The sequence below is a fragment of the Stegodyphus dumicola genome, chromosome 7, assembly GCF_044657685.1.
Source record: "Stegodyphus dumicola isolate Sdum_Otavi_A_Nest chromosome 7, ASM4465768v1".
Taxonomy (NCBI): Eukaryota; Metazoa; Arthropoda; class Arachnida; order Araneae; family Eresidae; genus Stegodyphus; species Stegodyphus dumicola.
Window position 1 is genome coordinate 173,620,027 of NC_140774.1, and position 21,673 is coordinate 173,641,699.

Sequence of the window (21,673 nt, forward strand, 5' to 3'; positions counted from 1 at the left end):
GAGTTAATACTAAAAATATGTTTTTACTTTGTGAATTCATGGATATACGAAAGTTTTATATTTATTCCCACAAAAATATTTAGTTGCAAACTTCATGCGCAGTCGTAATCTGTTACTCTTAACGAATATAGTCATAAAAATTTAACGGAGTTATATATTTGGCATCATCAAACGAAACGCATGCTTGTTATAAATATAGAGCTAGAAAATTATTTTAATAAAAAAAAGCATTAATGCTGTATCACTCCGCACCCAAACTTGAAGGAAAATGTCTGAAAATATAAATTTATTTTTTCTCCAATTTGTTAGGTTAGAACACGTGCGTATAGCGCAGCGAACTATTAAAGAAACAACGCAGTGAGTGAGCAAATTAGCATGAGGAAGATTGCATCAAAGTAGATTTATTTTAAGCTTGTATCGTAGAAATCTCTAAATTAACGAATGGTAAACTAAAAATGCTGAGTGGCGCAACAGGCCTTAGTGAGTCATGGCCTGCAGTGCTTTGCTATTCGCTTTCTTGACCGTAGGTCCGCGGTGCATGAATATATATACCATGGACAAGTGGGCGGCTCCGCCGGTGTTTAGTCCCCAAGCAAAATTGGTACGAAGGGTAAAGTATGGTGATTATTTTTGAATTTAGTATCTGAATATTAAATTATTTTTAAAAGCAGTTTCGGTATTAATGATGAACAAATTATGGTACTTGGGAGGGAAACAGATGAATCTGTCAAAGAACTTTATGGTTACTCGAATTTAGTGTTTTCGCAGAAGAATTTTCCCAGTACACCAGGGTTAATTTAAATTTTAAAAGTATTTTTGCATTTCTGAAAAATATATATCTAGCGTGGACATTACATGACTTCTTTTCACTGCTTATTAAGTTATACACATTTTTGCTGCCCTTCATTTACACGTATCTCCTCGAATTTCTTTAGAGATACATTTCTCATTCAATTAATTCAGTTCTCAATTCACGGCTAGGCAAAAATGAATAAAAACCCAAAACATTTTCATTAAAAATTGAAAACTGCAGAAAAACGTAAAACCCAATACAGTTAAAAACAGTTAATGAAAAACAATTTTTTTTTCAATTAAAATTAGAGTTTCTATTAAAAACAAGCAATTCGGCCAACTGGCAGAAGACAAAATTTTCGGTTGTAAATATTTAAAGTTAACTAAAAGTTCCCAGTTCAATAAACGTACAATGATTGTTTTATTAAGCTAACGTCTTAGATCTGTTACAGTATTTATAATTAGTTAAAAATTCATTAATGAATTATTTTGATTAATTTGCTAAGCGTATTCTTGATTTATAAGACAAGTATTTGGACCAAAATATTTCTATTCACAATTTATATACCACCCCTATTTTTGAAAACGAGCAACCGAACATCTGTTAATCCGAAGTTATTTCAAATTATTTAGCATTTAATTTAAAATTTATTATTTTATTTAGATCTGCCCTAGAGGCATGCCGTTCACTTTACCGCGGCATGTGCGACATTCAGGAGCCTTTGTGGCGAATCTGAAATGTTCGGGAACAAGAGAGGGATGGTATTGTTTATTTACAGTCAGAAATGTGGTGCCAGAGTCGTCACAAGAGCACGAGAGAGAGAGAGAGATCGAGGAAAAAAAAACAACTGCGGAAAAGCAATTAGCGTAATCCGCCATATTTGGTCACTAAAATTGAACTATCTCAATGTTATTTCAGAACAACTTATCAGATTTTTGGGTTACCGCATATTGTATTATTTAGCATCTCACTGAGAACACACTGAAAAACTGGAAAACGATGTAAATGATATAAAGAGAAAAAAAAAAAAAAAAAAGAAAATACAGATTTTGTTTCAAAAAAAATTTAGTAATAATATAAATGTTGCAGTAATTTGTACTTAAAAAGCACATAACTGGCACATGTCTAAAATCTAAGATGTTTGCAAAAACGTTTTTTTAAAAGCATTCCATTCAAAAAATGTTTGTTTAATCATCTCTTTATAAAGCTTTTGAAATGACTGATAATAATTAATTTGCGGTCAGATTTATTTTGAGTATTTCCTACATAGAATAGTTTTTATAAGCTGATATGATGACTTCCTGCATATTTTACTGAAAAATTATGACTAAATGTAAATAATTCCATGCTCAGGAGGGAGGTTATCTAGAAGCTGTTGTGGATTTTGATGCTGATTGTAATTTAAAGATAATATGCGTGTTCACCATTGTTTTAAGAACTTTTATAAATACGATCTAATCAGTTTGAAGAAATAAAATTTTTAGAACTAGAACAACTGAATAGGGTGAAAGATTTACTCCTAGTTAATAACTTGAACAGAACTAGGTTGAATTATCAGACGATCTTTGGATCTCCATGGCAAAGCAGGCAGAATCAAGAAGAAGCGTATTTTGATAATGATCCGCATAGGCTAAAAGAATTTCAGAAACTAGCTAAAAATGTTAAGTTTGCAACATCGTTGTTTTTTGTGGGATATCATGAAGATGTAAATTTAAATTTTTGCATCACTGTAAGTTTTTCTTTTTACGAAAGTCATTATCCAATAGATATACTTGATCCACGACGTTAAGAAACTACAGAGAGTTAAGAAGTTAGATACAGCTCTGGTTCAGAATTTCTTTCTCAAGAGGATAACGCTTTTATCAAAGCCAGTCAAGCTTGTTGAATCAAACACTTTTTCTGGACTTTTTTTTGAGGATATCTTAATTGCTATGCGAAGTGTATGCAAAGTAACATTTACTGTTACTTTGCATACAGCATTACTTTACATACATTTAGCTTCAATTTACCTTGTGAAATAAAATCAAAAGAACCAAAAATCTTAAGATAAAAAGTAAAAAGATGAGCCCACAAAAGTAAGGTAGTTAAGTAGAAAGAATATTTCAATACAGTTAGACAAAAACTGCCGAAAAAAATTAGACAGACAAACCGCTAGTTGATAATGAATCAAATGGTCACTCACAAGCCAGAAAATGGAATTATCATTTGAAATTATGATTGAATTATCATTGATAATTATCATTTGAAATCACCAGAAATTATTATTTGAAAAAGTCCTAATTAACTTTTCTAAGGAATTATCTACGTAATTTTTTAAGGAATAAAGTTTCAAAACATATTGAAATTAAAATGGCAAAAATCGATTGTGTCTACCAGTATACTAATCTATAAGGCAAACTTTGACTTTTCTGATGATTCTGAGGATCAAATTTCGTGATTTCGGACAGCTGTAGTATAAAAAAGTACAGTCATAGGCCGTTTCTAAGAATCAGACATCTCATAATCAAGGAACTGTCCCTTAAAAATGAGACACGATTTGTTTTCCCTATTCCGTTTTATTAAGTTTCTAAATTATTTTCACTATATAAATTGATATACAGGTCTTTGGCTAATTAAGACACAATAACACGCCGAATAAATACTAATTCAGAAGTCAAACAACAAAAATCAGCGTTATATTTACAAAATTTTCACAGGACTAGTTTCGATGGTTTTACCGAACCACCATCTTCAGCTGCAAAACCGCAAATGAACAAGATAGGAAATAATGATTAGATAAGATATGAAAGCGTGGACAAGAATAAACAAGTGGCGCCATCTGTTGGTGAAACTAGAACTAAAACATAATTTCTTTAAAGGCCGAAGGCAAATTTGGATTGGAATTAGGATCGTTAACTAGAACAGAAAGATTTTTCTGAATGTGAAATGCCTCTAGAAAATCCAGTTCTCCAATGGAAGATGTTTTTTGAATAATTTTGGCCGCAGAAAAACTGAAAGTGTGGTTTTCGGACCAACAATGCTGAGCAACGGAAGACTTCTGTGTTTCCTTTTTTCTAACATATGCCTCATGTTCCTTGACGCGAAATTTTAAGGCTCTCTTAGTTTGGCCAATGTAAATTAAACCACACTGGCAAGGAATACTATAAATACCCCAGGAATTCATATCCGGAATGGGGTCCTTGAGTATGGAACTCGGAATTTTATTGATGGAAGAATAAACAATCCGAAAGTTAAATTTCTGCAAAAAAAATTCGGCCTTTAAAGAAATTATGTTTTACTTCTAGTTTCACCAACAGATGGCGCCACTTGCTTATTCTTGTCCACGCTTTCATATCTTATCTAATCATTATTTCCTATCTTGTTCATTTGCGGTTTTGCAGCTGAAGATGGTGGTTCGGTAAAACCATCGAAACTAGTCCTGTGAAAATTTTGTAAATATAACGCTGATTTTTGTTGTTTGACTTCTGAATTAGGTCTTTGGCTATTACATGGCTAATATTATATTAGAACTGCCCTTCGTGTAACCGAATAGTCTCGAAAATATTTCGTTTTAATTGACTAACCCTAATCTTATTGACTAACTAATATTCTAAAATATTATCTCATGAAATAATTCATGGATAACCGAAACAAAAGATGTGTGTGTCAAAGAAATGTTAAAAAGAAAAGTAATACATCATTTATACCACTATAGTATTCTGCCAGTTTGCAGAGCTATGGCTATATATTGCTAGAAACGTGGTTTTTTTCATGAAATCTGTGTGCATAGTATTTAATATAAGAAGATTAATATGTGTTACTAATTCCTAATTTATTGCTTATTTTTTCAGTATATTTTTTAATTGTTTCTAGAAGCTTTATTTTTCTGTCATAAATTTCTGGAATAAGTTTGAGACAACAAAAATTTTGAGGACAACAAAACTTTAACAAGTGATATGCAGTGTATGTGAAAGTAAGTAATATAAGAGTTATTATGACAAGTTTAGAATAATACAATGATAAAAATACTAAAAGTTATATTTCGTGCTGCTTAATTTTAGGTCGACTTTATGGAATTTATTTTTAACATTAAAAGTAATGCTTTTAATTCTGTAAATCAAAGACCGAAGATATCATTTTTAGCAAACTGTCTATAATAGCATTCAAATGTTGGAATAAATGTTACAACTTTCAACTGTTGAAGGCTATAATTATTGCTTGCATAATAACATTGCCCTTCAATTTGGGATTTCTTCGAAATATCCAAAATTTTTCTACATATCAAATTCGTTAAATTTCATCTCTGTTCTTTCAACCAAGCACTTACTTTTTTACTTTTATACGTATTTGTTAAAAATTAAATTTAAATTTGTTTAAATTTAAATTTCATTCCTTGCAGCAATGGCGCAAAGAATATTTAATTAAATTTGTATTTAAAATTAAATTTTTTAAATTAAATTCAATTTATTCTTATGAAATAATTAATAAATTTAAAATAAAAATACATTTTAATAAAGTTAAAACTAAATTATGTGATTTTTTTAATTCCTCGCCAAAAAAATTGAAGCTTATTAACTTATTTTAAGATAAAAATAAATTAAAATACCAAATTCAAACTATACGAACTTTTCTAATATAAAAAGGACATCGCATAAATTAATAAATAAAAACTTTTTAATTAAATAACTCCCTAGAACTGGAAAACTATTTTATTTCTACTTCATGTTGAAAGACCAGCGAGATGAGTCATGCAATCCTAATAATTACAAGTGGGCAATAATTTCTCAATGGGATGGAATCCTGGTTGTTTATTTGCACCACAGTATGCAATAATTTCAAAACTACAGATTCTTTTATGAAACAATTAGCCTCTACTTACCAGCGCCCGTCAGATCAGTCAAAAGCTTCGAAGAAGTAACCAAAGAGCATAATTACTTTAGCTCCACGTGCGGGAAGAGCAAAGCGTGGATACCTACCGGAAACAATGACCTCTTTTTTCGAAGTTCCCTCCCCCCTTCCTTGCATCGCTTAGGTAACGGAGAAGCAGGTCTTCCAGCTGGCGGTTTTCATTCGATAGTCAGTGCTTCTTAGGCTGATGCAACCACAATTCGGATGTCGTTACTTTAATTTCAGGAAAGTTGTTTCCGGTTGGACATTTGATAAAAACACCGCGGATTGCAGAACCTAATGATGGTACGTTTGACCGCGATTGCGCTGAATTGCATATTCACTTAAGAAATCAAGGTCAAATATTTTCGCAGTTGTTAAATGAATTTTGTGTGCCTTTAAGATACGCATGTTTAGAAAGCTTTTTTTTTTTTTTAGTCTAAAGGGATTTGAATCCCGAAGGACTATTAGTTTCGTTTTGGCATTTTGCGTCGGACTCATAAATGTCGGTTCACTTTTCAAACTGTTGCCACAAAATGTTAGAGTCCTGCATTATATTTGAAGAAATTAAATAATGAAAAATCTGCATAAATGATTGTCTATTTCTCGCATTGTGATAAAACAATGGTACATAGAGCCATCGAATTTTGAATGACGAAATCCTACTGCGAATATGGGCATCTGAAATCCCAAATTTGAAATTTGTTTTATTATAGATTTTATATTTTGTAAAACTTTAACGAATTTTTGATTTACAAACTCAATGCTTTAAAAGCGAGAAATGGCAACGTTATATAGAAAAAAAAAACTTTTATCTCCAGCTCGCGAGACTGTGTATATCGGAAATTCTAAAGATATGCTCGTTTTAAAACTATTTTGCGATATTGCTGTTGCACTGGATCTTATGGTTTAAGTGCGAGGAACATGATATTTAATAAAGAAAGGTAACACACAAAATGTTAAAAAACGCCCCTTTGGACGTAATTTAAAATCTGAAACATTTTAGATTTTTTTTTTTTTTTTTCAAAATTTGTTTAGGTTTTTTTCTACGGAAACAAAAACATGACTTACTAAAAAAAATCGGAAGAGTCTAAGCGAAAACCAGTGGAGAGTGTCTCTGCACGGTGTCGTCTAAGATGCGGTCAAGAAGGAGAGAATGAGAATGATTACGAAAAGGGAAGTAAATGGATGTTCTAAAGGTCATAAGGGGAGATATATTTTAAATGCAAATTGTTTTTAGATCTCTTTGAATATTAATATAACAGGAATAAAAACTAGAATAGGGCTTCAAAGAAAACTCTCGTCTGTTTTTATTAGTTACCAAAATGCGTACATGGATGTATATGACACCAAAATAGGAATAAATTATATACGCCGCGAAACGTTTTGAAGAGCTCTTTTTCTTTTATGTATTATTAAAGAGTTTTATAATATTAGCTTGCGCTTATTTGTATTATTAATATCTACTTAAAATTGTGAATTAAATTATAATTATCAGATGATTTTATTGATTATATCTATTTGTTTATTAAAATTTCTCTGTTACATGATTTTATTTAGGAATTTCCTTTTTTTTTTTGCCCCTCAGCGGTATATACATGTAGGTCGCAAGTCTGGAAAGCTTGAGAAACGAGGCTTCGTACCATATAACATTAAACTAGTTGCTAAATGATGTTAAGAACAAGGAGGGTTTGTATGCTTATTAAACTGAATAGAGCAAAGCACGGGAAGGCTAGGTGATAAAGGAAGGGTTTGCTTTCATGGAGAGTTTTCTAGGGAAAACTGGATTATATATATGTTACCGTGAAAGACCGAAATTGGAGAATGTCGACTTTCACCGGAGAATATCAACATTCACCAAATACGTCGGTGAAAGACCGAATATTTCACTACATTCTTGTATATTCGGACCCTTACCGGTGTATGTCGACAATCACAGATACGCTCTGGTGAAAGTCGAAAAGAGAGGTCATAAAGTGCCATAATAGTTTAAGTTGTTGCAATAAATAAGATTTGAATCACATAATTTAGTAAGTTTTTTATTACTGTTATTTTATTTTCTCATTTAGAACGTACTGCATAATTAAGTAAGTTTTTAACTTCTATTATTTTCCTTTCTCATTTTGAATGTATTGTGTGTTTTAGGTTTTCATGTTCTTAAGTTCTTATTTCGAGTCTCAAGTGCGTTTATTCGCGACTGAATTACGGAGAAGAAAATATAATATTGTTATATGTTCAACATTCACCATTAGTACATGGTGAATGTCGACATTGACCGGTGTAAGTCAGAAATAAGAGTATTTGGAAAATATTTCGGACGTACACCAAGAGACTATGTGAATGTTGACATTCACCAGTGAAAGTCGACATTCTCCAGATTTCGGTGTTTCACCGTAACATATACATTACACTTAAGAAAAACCACGAAAATGTTTGCAATAATAAGGGCGATCCCATTGCTAAGTTTTCCTTTAATTCCAAAATCTTTTTTGTTTTTTTTGTTTTATTTATTCAAAGAAAAACACGCGTTACTCACTGAACTTCGCATATTAGTCTGAGCGACTTTTAAACTGGATGAGCAATATTTCTATAACAAGAAGAGCTTTTTGAATATACAGAGTATTTTAGATTTAGAGACAATATCCTTAAGTGGAAAAAATTTTAATAAACTTTAATCCTAAACCCTAAAAGCGATGATTTTTAATCCTAAACCCTAAAAGCGATGATTTTTAATCCTAAACCCTAAAAGCGATGGTGGATCTAGCTAGATCCTCCTAGAACCAGTAAGTGCCAGCTTTTTGAAAGAAATATTTAAAGTGGCGTTAAGAGAACATTAATTTAGTGTTTAGTTAGAAAACAAATAAAAATAATTGCTTCTATATTAATACTCTTTATCTGCAGCCAGAAACAGACATTTATAAGCAATCATAACATTAAAATTTTTCATGCTTATTTAATAACGTAAAAATTATTACGACTTCAGCCGTGTTAAATTAGATGCCATATAATAGGTTCATACTATTGCTACTTATAGCAGAATGCAAGCTGAACTGGAGTCATCTGACAAACGGTCTGCAAGTGAACCTTTAATATTATTATTTTATGAAAATAATGACTGACAGGCATAGGTAGATGAAAGTATTGTCATAATAGCAAATGCCAGCGTCTTCAGATAGCTGTGTCTGGAATTGAATTACACGTTTCGATAATTTTACTTATATTTGGTATTTCTGTTCTTCAAATAAATATTAGAACAGACTAACTGTCAGCGCCCCATTAGTTATCGGCATCTATTCACATCAACAAATGATAACAATTTGGGGTTCAAATTCCATTCAGATTCTTTAGAGTGATTAATGAAGTTTTCCCAAATATCAGCAAATAATTAATTATATTTTTTTATTCTTTCATATTATAACAGTTGATTGCTTATCAGTACAAAAACTGAGCTAATTAAATAATAAGCTTTTCAACAATTTAGTACGTAAACCTTATAAGGCATTTTCTCCCTATTTACAGTATGCCTTCGTGGTGTAACGGTAGCACATTCGGCAGGTATTCGAGTGCCGGCGAGGGCATTCCTCATTTTGCATATATCCTGTTTAAAAAAACAACGCAAAATCTCTATAAATGGCGCCCGAACTAAAAATGACGGAGGACAATAATTCGTCACGACCAGGATTCGGTGATTCAAAATAGAAAAAGATTTGTCTGGAATACTTCCTTTCTCGCCGAATGCACCAATGAAAGCTAAAATTTATTAGCTAATTAATCTGTTCTCTATCGAGCACCTTAGTTCAGTGATCTGCACTGAGGTGCCAATTTTTTTTTTTTTAATATAAACTTTTTAGGAACTAAACCTCACTTTCCGCTTAAATTCTTGCTGAAAATATTGCATTTCAGCTATAATCATGAGAAATAATTCTATAAATATAATTCAGTTCTAAAAACAAAGATACAGAAAAGGCTTGGAAATGGAACCAACATTGAGATTTTCATTAAGAAATACAACTGACGAATCAAAACATTATGATCATCCCCACATTTTTCAATGAACTTATCTGGATGACATGAAGCGCACATGAGTAAGTTAGAATGACATTCAACTGCTGCTAGAAAAGTTAAGGAATCATTCTTGAACTTGCTTTTACGAGTGATGGGAATGGCTGCTGATCTAAGCGAATTTGATGGAGGGTAGTTTCTAATGGTCCAAAGACCTGGAGCGAGTATCTCTGAAACTGCACAACTGGTAGGTTGCTCACGATATGCCGTAGTTAGTATTTATGTACAGCGTAATTGACGGTGGAAACAACAATAGACACTAAGATAGTGTTGAATGTCCATGCGGTATCAAAGAAAAAGGACATTGAAGACTGTTCCTCTTGGTATTGCAAAATCGGCGCCAGACAGTAGCTCAACTAACAGATCAATACAGTGCTGATTCTTCGGAGTACACAGTTCAGCAGGGAGTGTTGATATGGGACAGGGCAGCAGACGTCCCACTCTTGTGCCTCTATTGATAAAGCGTCATTCTCAACTACGCCTGCACTGGGCCCGAAAACATCGAGACTAGACCAGGGATAAGTGGAAGACAGTTTCCTAGTCGGATGAACAACGATTTCTTATTAATCACGTAGATGGCCGTCTAAGGGCACGACGTCTTCCAGACGAACAGTTGCTTCTCTCTACTGCATACCAGGCCATACACAGGCTGGTGGTGAAGATATTACGCTTTCGAAAACGTTCTCATGGGTGGCTCTGGGACCCTTAGTTGTGGTAGAACAGACCATGAAAGCTGCGGGCAATCTGAACATAATTGGAAATCAATTTCTCTCTTACATGGCATCTGTCTTCCCAACTGGAAATGAAATCTTCCAGCAGGACAACGCTCCATGTCACAAGGCTCGAATGTGATGGAGGGGTTCAAGGAGCATTAGGATGAATTCCACTTGATGTCCTGGCCATCTAACTCACAGGATCATAACCGGATACAGCACACTTCGGATGCCGTGGAGCGGCAGCTCACAGCTGAAATGCCAGCATGTCAGAATATCTCAACTTTGCGTGACCGCTGCTTAGACATTTGGTACAACCTGTCTCCATTTGCCAAAAATTTGTGGCATCCATGCCAAGACGAGTTACAGCTGTTTTGCAGGCCAAAGGTTGCGCAACGCGTTATTGAGTAGGTGGTCATAATGTTTTGATTTTCAGTCCATGACGAAGCTTATAAAAATCGAAGAAGCAAAGTAAACCCTCAGAATATTTTATAACATTTTATAAATCGTTATCATTGATTTGCATGAAATTATTCATTATGAACCACATGTAAATATAATTTAATTATATATATAAGTCCTCCACGGAGGCACGCCTTCCCTTAGGAAGACAGCCCTCGAGTGTTTTACCATTATTAAATAAACCAAGCTAAATCATATATTATACAAATACAGAGTGATTCAAAACTAGAGGAACAAATTTCCAGCGGGATAGGGTACAGCTACAGACCCGGAATACGATAGCAATTCAAAATTGAAAATGCAATCCTAGCAGGATGGGGAAGGCGTATTATGGGCTGTTGCAGTTAAACTTTATGAGGCTCTTAGCCGTCTATTCGGCTGCGTTCCCGGAGCAGGGTGGAGCAGAGAGTAGATGGTTTCTGCCAGGAAGATAACACACTGTGAGGCTAAGGCCAGGTCAGTGGTCTTCCTTGGTGGCTCTCGCTCACTCACTAAACTACTAAATTCATGGCACTACAGTCCTTAGAGAACCATCGCCGGCAGGGCCCTAATATCTGCTTTCTAGACCGTTGGCTTCTGGGTGCATGAGCATCTATCCTGGACAAGTGATCAGATTATCGCAGGACCCCCGGTGTTTAGTCCCCAAACGCACTTGGTACATTTTATCGTCTCACTCACGGGATGAAAGGTTGAGCCAACCTGGTCCATCCCGGGAATCGAGCCCTGGATCTGTGGTGTTACTGCGCGAAGGGCTAGCCACTGGGCCACCGGGTCTTCCCTTTATTTGTAGGAAGTATTCGAAAAAGTAGGAAGTATTCGAATATAAATTTTATTTCCTGAAATATTAATCCTGAGCATATACTTTCTTTTAAAACATTTCTCAAGATAAGTTACAAGACATTTAGGAAAACAGTTTCAGCACTAGGCGATGAGGAAGGCTCTTTAAATACAAGTCCAACTTTCTCTATAGCTCCATTAATCAATAAGTGGAGTCAATGAAATATTCATAATATTTTTATAAATCAAATATAGAAAAAATTCCATACTTACAGCATATTTCGAAAGGTTTTTCAAAAGATTTAAGAGGAAGCACGAAAACAAATTTGCTGGGTTTGAAGAGTAATTGTTTCGTCCTATTTAAAAGAATACTCAGTATTTGTACCTGACCCGTGAGCTTATAAATTATTAACATCTCCGCAAATGTTTCGAGTAAAGACATGCAATATTTGGCATATGATTTGTTAAAATGTAATGAATATTTCCTAATTAGATATGTTTCCGTGTGAGATCATATAAAAAATTGGATTTCGTATTTATTTCTAGGGTTCTAGAATAAAAATATGTGAGGGAATGAAGTCTGGACGCATTAGTTTTGACCACCCTATAGAAAAATAATATCAGTCTTCCTTTCGTTAGTTTTCATTCATTTGTTAATTTTTGATGATTTTCATTCACCTGCGTACTAAGCGAGACCGTTAAAGAAGATTCTACGCCTCGATCAGAAACTCATCCGATTCGAAAACTTCATGAAAATGGGCTTTTCGAATTACAGATAATGAACCAATATATTGGCAAATCAGCGATTAAAAAATTTTGTAGATAGGTGCCCCCCCTTTTTTTTATTCTTACTTTTTTTTTAAATTTTCTTAGAAGAAGCACTACTTAGTATTACAAAATTAATCAAGAAATTATCACATTAATCACGATAATTACACATTGGTGTCCATATAACATAGAAGAATGGTTGCCAGATCCTACTCCAAAGAGAGGCTGGACTTCCATTTTCCACCCCAGTTTTTAGGAAGAGCCCCCCGAAGGGATCCGGGGGTCTCCCACCCCTCTCTTCTTCCACCTATCTGTGTGGTTTACACAAGAGGACCTTCTGCTCGCCGCTTATTTAGAGCGCCCCTATTCCGCACAGACACCGTATATTTACAAACATCTATATCTTTCTTCGGGATTTGGAATCCGGGCCCTTAAGTACCGCAGTAGGCTCCCCTAACCACTATATCGTCTGGGAGACTAATTACATACACGTTAATCACGAAATATGCTAAGTCATAATTAAAAAAAGTTAAAAATCAAAGGAAAATAGCTTTAAACTTGCAGCATTTTAAATTTTAACAAGATCGAAAATTAACACAAAATAATTTAAAGAATAAGGTAAAAATTATTTGAGTAAAATAATGAAATATTAGATAAAGAAAAAGCTGGCCGGAAAACGAAAAGTAATGTAAACTTCAATTTTATTAAATTGAAATGAAATAAATTTTTTAGACTTATTTCTTGAGATAGATAAAACTTATACAATGTACGAAAGGAAATTTAAATTTGATGTTTACAAAACAAATTGTTTGAGAAATTTCTTAAATAATTAAAAGAAACAGAAATTTAAAAATAATTTAAGAGTCTCGCGTTTTATTTAGATTATATTTGTCATGTTTAAATTGGATTCCATGGACAGATTTTCAGAGTTCTGAAATCTTTTGAGACTTTAGAATTTTCTTGGTATTAGTTTATAACATTTTTATTAAATTTTTCCTCCAATTTCGATATTCATATTTTAAATTAACCTTTAAATGTCTTAAAAGCACACGATGCTTTTTTAATTTTCACACTGAACTTCAGAGATGCCTAATTCAATTCCTTTTTAGGAATAAAATGTTTCTAACCTCATCATTACGGTATTCATTCACGCGGTATGGTTATTACTTGTGTTGATTCTTTTTTAAATGGTGGACACTAGAAATTTTAGCCTTTGGTTACTATAGAGGCCAGAAGCGGTGTTAATTTTATTATGGAGGCACCTAATAGGCGATAACCATTACCTCCTTTAAATGGATAGACAATTACATCCTTCAGGAGGCCAACCAGCGGCCGAGCGGTAAAGTCGCTGAACACTGGTAGTTCGGTCCGAGGTTCGAATCCCACGAACGGGCTGGCTGCATGGGCGTTTTCGTGGTTTTCCCCATGTGTAAAGTGTATACGAGCCAGTTTCCCTTAGAAAGTCCTCCACGAAGGCACCCCTCCCCTTAGGCAGATAGCCCTAGTGTGCGTTGCCATAATTAAATACACCACACACCACCACCATCCTTCAGGATTCGAGCCCGGAACCTTCGGGACGGCAGCTAGTCTCCTAATCTTTTTCCCGGCTGGGCGGATTCTGAATGGATATTCTTAATCGATATCTGAAATATCGCTTTCCCTGGAGCAGCTGTACTCAGACTAGGGCCTGTTTTAAGGTACGTGTTAGCCTTCAAGGCCTCCTTCAAGCCTCAGCTGAAATTGGCCGACCAGCGGCCGAGCGGTAAGGTCGCTGAACACTGGTAGTTCGGTCCGAGGTTCAAATCCCGCGAAAGGGCTGGCTGCATGGGTGTTTTCGTGGTTTTCCCCACGTGTAACGTGTATACGAGCCAGTTTCTCTCAGAAAGTCCTCCACGAAGGCATCCCTTCCTTTAGGCAGATAGCCCTAGTGTGCTTTGCCATAATTAAATACAAAAAAAAATACACGCACCTTCAAGCCTCATAATATATTTTTTCAGTTAATATTTAGGTACTTTATTTAGAAAGTCTATCTTAGACAAAAATACACTTCTTCGATGTATTTCGAGGTATTAATTACGTTCAGTCCAAATTACCTTTGTTGAGTATTTTTTCAGATAGAATAACACGGAAAATAAATATAAGACTGCACATACAAAAAATAAAAAATTGATTTTTTAGGCGTATTCTGAATTTCTTACATTTTTTCCGTATAATAGTTATATACTTGCCATTTAAAGCTTAAAATTAGTGTGGTTTATGTGATTACGGCAAAGCCTCAAGGGCTATCTGCCTAAAGAAAGGGATGCCTTCGTGGAAGGCTTTCTAAGGAAAACTGGCTCGTATATACGTTACACATAGATTAAACCCACGCAGCCAGCCTATTAGCGGGAACCTCGAAACGAACTACCAGTGTTTAGCGACTTTACCATTCGGTCGCTGGGGGGGGGTGCTTAAAACTTAAAATGTAGTACAAGTTAAACAGAAAATTCTGTTTACTCACTAACTCAGCTTTCAGTCATATTCTTGTGTAAGCATTGTTTATTATTAAAGAAATAATAAGGTAAGGAAAGAAAAAAGGGGAGAAAAAAGAAAGAAAATTACGTTATGAGAATTATAGCTGGACACAGTAAAGTGCTTAAGGTACACAAGGGTTACCACTTGAAATGACTCATTAGTTATTTGACTTGAATATATAAATAATACGCCGATCCTTTGCAAACAGACGAAAAGGCATAAAAGTTAGGATAATAGATATTTTTCCCTATGGGTGCTTTAGCCGTTTATAGGCGTTGACCACAATTGATGTTGGAAGCAGTAGGCTCTTTATTATGGAGGCACCTAACAGATGGGTAAATAGACTAGAAGATGGGTAAATGTTGCCTACTATCAAGGGACAGACAAATTACATCCATGTCTTCTCCGGGATTCGAACCCGGGCCTATTGGTATGGCAGTCAGGATTTCGAATAGCTGACGGGCTGTTATAGATACAGTTAAAAGGTATCTGCCTACGTTAAAAAAACGATTTCGGCGAAAAAATTCGATTTTTTTATTGCCCAATTTAAAAGGTCAGTTTTGTAGGATTCCGAAAATGGTTCATTTTTACGTTTGTGATAATTAGAAGAGAAGGTATAGCCAATTAACTGCACTGGAAGTGAAAGCAGAAAGACCGGAAGTGCCATTTAAAAGGCTCAACTTAAAGGTAAACAATGTTGTTATCCGTGTTTTTTTTTTTAACTGTTTGTGTGTAAAATTGTGCTGAAACATTTCATTTTAATTCTGGGTACTTTTTTTTGTTTCTGGCAATAATTATTTGCCTTAATTCTTTGAACTGGGACTGGCAACATTGCGGTTTTTTTAACTGGGTTTGGCAACATTGCGATTAGGTATAAAAACTATGTTGCTTGCTGGGTGCATATATAGCCGTTTTAATTTTTAATTCAGGGTATCTTGGATTACTTCCTGTGTTTGAACATTTAGGCATATCAATTGAACAAGAAATGATTAAAAATTACTTTGGAATTAATAACGAAAGAATAAAGAACTCGAAAATTCATTCGTCGCTCATTTCGAAAATAGCCAGAAAAAAATTAAAATCAAATAGGAAATCAAAATTACTTAAGTATAAAGATACGGAGGGTGTGATGTACAAATGTGGAGAATTTTAAGTGTGTAAATACAACAGAACAGTTTTTCTGTTAATGTGAAATCTTTAAATGCGTTTTCTGAAAATCTAATTTTTCTAGTGTTTTTACATACAAGAAATGTAATTACTCAAAATGTTCTAAAGATATCTCTATTAAATTTCACTAAAATGTTTTCTATATTATTTATTAGGTTTTAAGCTACAATAAGTAATATTTATTAATTTGATTGTTTTATAAGTATTTCTATATAAAACGATAAGAAATATTTTACAAAAAACTGTCTTTTTTCATGTAATTACACATATTTTAGTAAATTTTAAAAATATCATAAACATTTTAGTTCATAACACAGATAAGTGTTGTAGTAGTATACAGTATAAAAAAAATTGAAATATATGCTGTGAGAAAAAATATACGGCATTTAACGTAAGTGTTAAATTCTCCTAAAAATTTGCATAAAATTGCATATATTTCAAAAATTTATAAACACATTCCTAAAAATTTACCTATTTTCATGATTTGATATCATATTTTGACTAAATAAATATATATTTCATCAGAATTCTATGTTTTTAAAAAAAAGTCCTCCGAACGTAGGCAGATACCTGACCACGCTAATGTAAGGTTTACGTAGCCATAGTGCTTTTAAGCCAGGGTTCATGCCATCTAAAACATATTTCAAGGGCTCCCATTATTTTTAATATAAAAATAAATTTTGATAGATTGATTAGAGAAAGAAAAATGGTGATAAAATTGTAATTGTGATAAAATGAATTCAGAATTTACCGGCAGGCAATTTATTTTAGCTATACAGACCGAAAATCTGGATCGCAGAATAAAATGTTACAAGTTACTTAAATTTTCAACTAAAAACATACTCAACAATTTATTTTTTTCTCAAAAATAACGCTTAAGGTACCTTAAGAAGTAATAATAATAATAGCTGTTTCGATAAAAGTATAAAATAAAAACGATTATTTTAAAATTAAAGATATTCTAGCAAAATAATTTTAGTAATGCTTAAAATTCGCCTATAGGTTCGAAATCGAAAATTAGAATGGTTTTTGTTTCGTAGAATTTCATCAAAATGGAAGAAAAATTACTCCTATGTGAACGAATATTTAAATCAGTACGCAATCTTAAAATGAAATATTAATAATAAAAAATAAAATTTTCCTATCGATAAAAACAACTCAGTGTTACTATAAATACACTAAAGGGTCAAAAATTTTAAATGAGTATTCGCAATTTTCAGGAATAGAATTTTTCGTCATTGTGCTTCCTAACTATGCGATAAATGCAGTTTTTCCCTTAAAATTCCTTTTTTTTTCTTGATAAATGAACAGGTTTGGGGGTAGAAATATATAATTTTTTCAGAATATTACAGGTAAAATAGGAAATAGATAGCTGAAGAATTTATCTGAATATTTAAATGAAAAAACGCTGAAATTATTTTTATAAGCTAAAAATTTGCTTACGAAGGTGAATGAATATAAGCCTCTTCCTCATAGCTTAGCGATCGTAATATTTGTTTTCTTCTAGACATTCACGATGATGAAAATTAAATAAAATTTTTCATTATCATATATCATTCACTTTATAGAAACATTTTCTACGTGACGAAGCAAAGCATATTTTACTCGATCACCAATTAAAGCTACATCACTATATTTATATATAAAAGATGGTAAGCGAATATAATATTTGTTACTTACGACCAGTAGAGAGGTTGTGGTTTCTCTCGTGTTAAGTTACGGAAAAGAGTGAATGTTACCGTCAATGTATCTCTCTAGTAACTGGTAAAAAAAGCTCAGCCCACTTGAATTTTCTCTGCCAATCACCTCGCTCGTTATCGTAGCGTTCTCTCTGATCTTCGTACTCCAGCTAACAGGTGACGCAAGACTCCACGAATCTTTTTATACACTCATACGCCTTTGTTCTTTTTAACTCCTAACTACTAATTTTGAAATGTATGTAAATTATATAGATTTTCAAAAATTCACGAGTTCTTACATATATAGGAAGAAAAAAAATTCGGCTGAAATACCCTCAAGATTATTTTGTTAGTTTTTGATTTCTGACGATACCTACAGCCTTCTTGTTATAATAATTCTCGCGCTATTGTTATTCCGCAATCTAAGTTTGATTGATATTTTAATTCATGGTTATTATGTAAATGCTTTTTAAAATAAGTACTCTTTCGTATATTAACTCTTGCCTTTTCGTGTGAAATGATTTCGATGGAAGTTTTATAACTTCCAATTGTTCTGAGAAAATTTCCTGTTTTCTAAGAATTTTTTAATATTAATTAGTCCAAAGGGATTTGAATCCCGAAGGACTATTAGTTTCGTTTTGGCATTTTGCTTCGGACGGATAAATGTCGGTTCACTTTTCAAATTGTTGCCACAAAATGTTAGAGTCCTGCATTATATTTGAAGAAATTAAATAATGAAAATCTGCGTAAATGTATGTATATTTCTCACATTGTCATAAAATAACGGTACATAGAGTCATCGAATTTTGAATAACGTAATCCTCCAACGAATATGAGCATGTGGAAGACCAAATTTGAAATTTGAAATTTGTTTTATGATCGATTTCCTATTTTTTAAAACTTTGACGAATTTTTGATTAACAAACTCAAGGATTTCAAAGCGAGCAATGGCAACGTTGTGCAGAAAAAACATTTTTAACTCCAGCGCGTGAGTCTCTGTATCGGAAATTCTAAAGATAATCTCGTTTTAAAACTATTTTGCGATATTGCTGTTGCACTGGATCTTATGGTTTAAGTGCGAGGAACATGATATTTAATAAAGAAAGGTAACACACAAAATGTTAAAAAACGCCCCTTTGGACGTAATTTAAAATCTGAAACATTTCAGATTTTTTTTTTATTTATTTTATTTTTAAATTTTTATGGGCCCAGCATTTCTATCACTCAATGTAATAACTCTATGGCAATAATATGAAGAGAAATACGAATATGGTCTGACGAGATGAAATGTAATTTGCAAAAACTTTTAAATTTAAAATTAAAATAAATTAATCATACAATTAAATATAATTAATCATACAATAAAAAAATTACATTTTAATAAATTTATTAAAATGTAATTTTTTTATTGTATGATAAAAATGAATTAAATTATAGCTTATGAATAAAATATATTGAGCATTACACAGGATATTATTCAAACACTTTAACAGCATTCAGTCTAGAGTAAAATTAATAAAATAAAAAATAAATAAAATCTGAAAGCTTTCAGATTTTACATTACTCCCAAAGGGGCGTTTTTTTAACGTTTTGTGTGCTAACTTTATTTATTAAATATCACGTTCTTCGTACTTAAACCATAAAATTAAATTCAACAGCAATATCGCAAAATAATTTTAAAATGAAAATATCTTTAAAATTTCCTATACACAGTCTCGCGCGCTGGAGATAAAAAAGTTTTTTCTGTACAACGTTGCCAGTGCTCACTTTGAAATTCTTGAATTTGTTAATCAATAATTCGTTAAAGTGTTGCAAAATAAGAAATCGATAATAAAACGAAATTCAAATTCCAAATTCGGGCTTCCAGATACCCATATTCGGTGGAAGATCAAGTTATTCAAAATTTAATGGCTCTAGGTACCGTTGTTTTATCACAATGCGAGAAACACACATCCAATTATGCAGATTCTTCATCGTTTAAATTCTTTAAATAATATAACACAGGGTTACGGTATATTTGGTGGCAACAATTTGAAAACTGAACCGACATTTATAGTAAACCAACGCAAAATGCCAAAACGAAATTAATAGCTCTTCTGGGGTAACACCCTTTGGGCTAATAAAGTTTATTAAATTATTTTCTGAATTTTTGTTTTTTACAAATTTAGTCATGAAAAATGTTTTAAAATTAAAACGGTGAGTTAAATGCGGTTTTTAATGCTTATTCTTTCATAAGTGCTTAACAGTATCAGTTTATGCTAAACGAAAATTTTACTTATACATTTAGCTGTTTTTTGATTAACAAAACTATTAAATGTTTGCAGTAGAAAATTTTGGATCAATTATAGTTGGAAGTTAAAGCAACACTAATTTGATATCAGAAAAGAAATGAACACTATATATTTTGTATTATCCAGTCTGTTGTACATAGAAATGTTTTAAGTTAAATGTGCGTGATGCTGTATTTGATTTGACTCGTTTATTGAGAATTTCATACAAGAATAATGAAACATAATGTTGTCGTGAAGCCTTTTATTTCCAACATAGGTCGTTTCCTACTGCTATGTCTATCATAACGTTTTGATTTCAATGTAGTAATTACAAAATGTGTAAATTGAAGCCGCTTAAATGGGAAACACTAAACTCAAAATTTGAAAACACTTGAGAGACGATTGGAAATATATACAAAAGAGGAAGTATAAAAAGTACAATAAATCCAATATAAGGAAAAAATCTGATGTGTACATCACGTGACTTCCTTGTACGGAATATTAAATTATACGCATTTTTTCTTGCATTTTATTTAAACTTATTAGATTGAATTAAACCTACTTCGCCGACAGCGCCTAAACCACAATAGAATAAATGCATTCTTTAAAATTCACTTTGTTTACCATAGCGACACTCTGGCGCTAGGTTCACTTAACAGTATTATATTTCGTTCATATTATAACTCAGAACGCACAAAAGTTATATGATATAAAGAATTATCTAATCGTTTCCACATGTTCTATTCAAATACTGTAATAAAGCTAAAACAATGTATAAAAGAAATTAAGCAAACAAAACAAAAAAGAAACAGTTTTTCACAGACGATTGAGTATTTCTCATTCAATTAATTCAGTTTTCACTTCGCGACAAGGCAAAAATACATAAAATCTCAAAATATCTGTATAAAAAATTACGAAGTAAATCTTAAACGCTTATTTCCTCGAAAAAATTCCAGAAAGGATTAAGCATGATTTAAATAATAAATGAAGGCGTTATCTTTGTTGTTGCGAAGCTAAGTTTCTCTAGATTGGCAACAAATCCGCTACTCAGCTGTTTCAACTGTAAACAAGAGCAATGGCCGCCATCAAATTAGCCTTAGCGGCGCTTAAACAATTTTAAAATTGTTGATAATTCTAAAAATATTGCATACAGATTTACTAAAGGCATAAAACCCTTGACCGGAAGACAAGAACAAAATAATTTAATCATTTTTAAAACAAAAAATGTACAATTTACAAACATATAAGAGTAAAGAAACTGAGATCACTGAGCCGGGTAACGGAGTGGATATATATATAAATATATTTATATACGTTTGGCGCGGCCGATTGCAACCAAAATACGAGGTGCACATCTACGTGTTATAGAAGTCCTATATACAAAATTTCAACGTTCTGAGGCTACTCGTTTTTCAGTTATGCGAGATACGTACGTACGTACGTATACACGTTCGTACAGATGCCACGAAAAATTCTTTTCAGAATTCATTTTAAAGCAGCTTTTTAGTTTTTTTGGAGGAAAAGAGTCTTTTATTCTGTCCTTACGTACAGATATCACGCAAAAAAATCGTTAAATTGCATTCGAAAGCGGTTAAAGTGGAT

The 21,673-nt window shown here is 32.7% G+C and overlaps 1 protein-coding gene and 1 long non-coding RNA gene across 4 annotated transcripts in view; one reads left to right on the forward strand and one right to left on the reverse strand.

Moving 5' to 3' along the window:
- LOC118182522 (zwei Ig domain protein zig-4-like) overlaps positions 1–17,919 on the reverse strand; it is a 58,736-nt gene extending 40,817 nt beyond the window's left edge. The window contains exon 1 of one of the 2 annotated variants that reach the window (XM_035351875.2): positions 17,803–17,919. The gene's annotated coding sequence lies outside the window, so the exon portion shown is untranslated. Of the gene's footprint in view, positions 1–5,651; positions 5,779–17,802 lie in introns of those variants that run through there. The other variant, XM_035351874.2, reaches the window with a different exon arrangement.
- LOC146996580 (uncharacterized) overlaps positions 1–21,673 on the forward strand; it is a 192,948-nt gene that overhangs the window by 60,800 nt on the left and 110,475 nt on the right. The gene's annotated exons all lie outside the window — the stretch shown is intronic.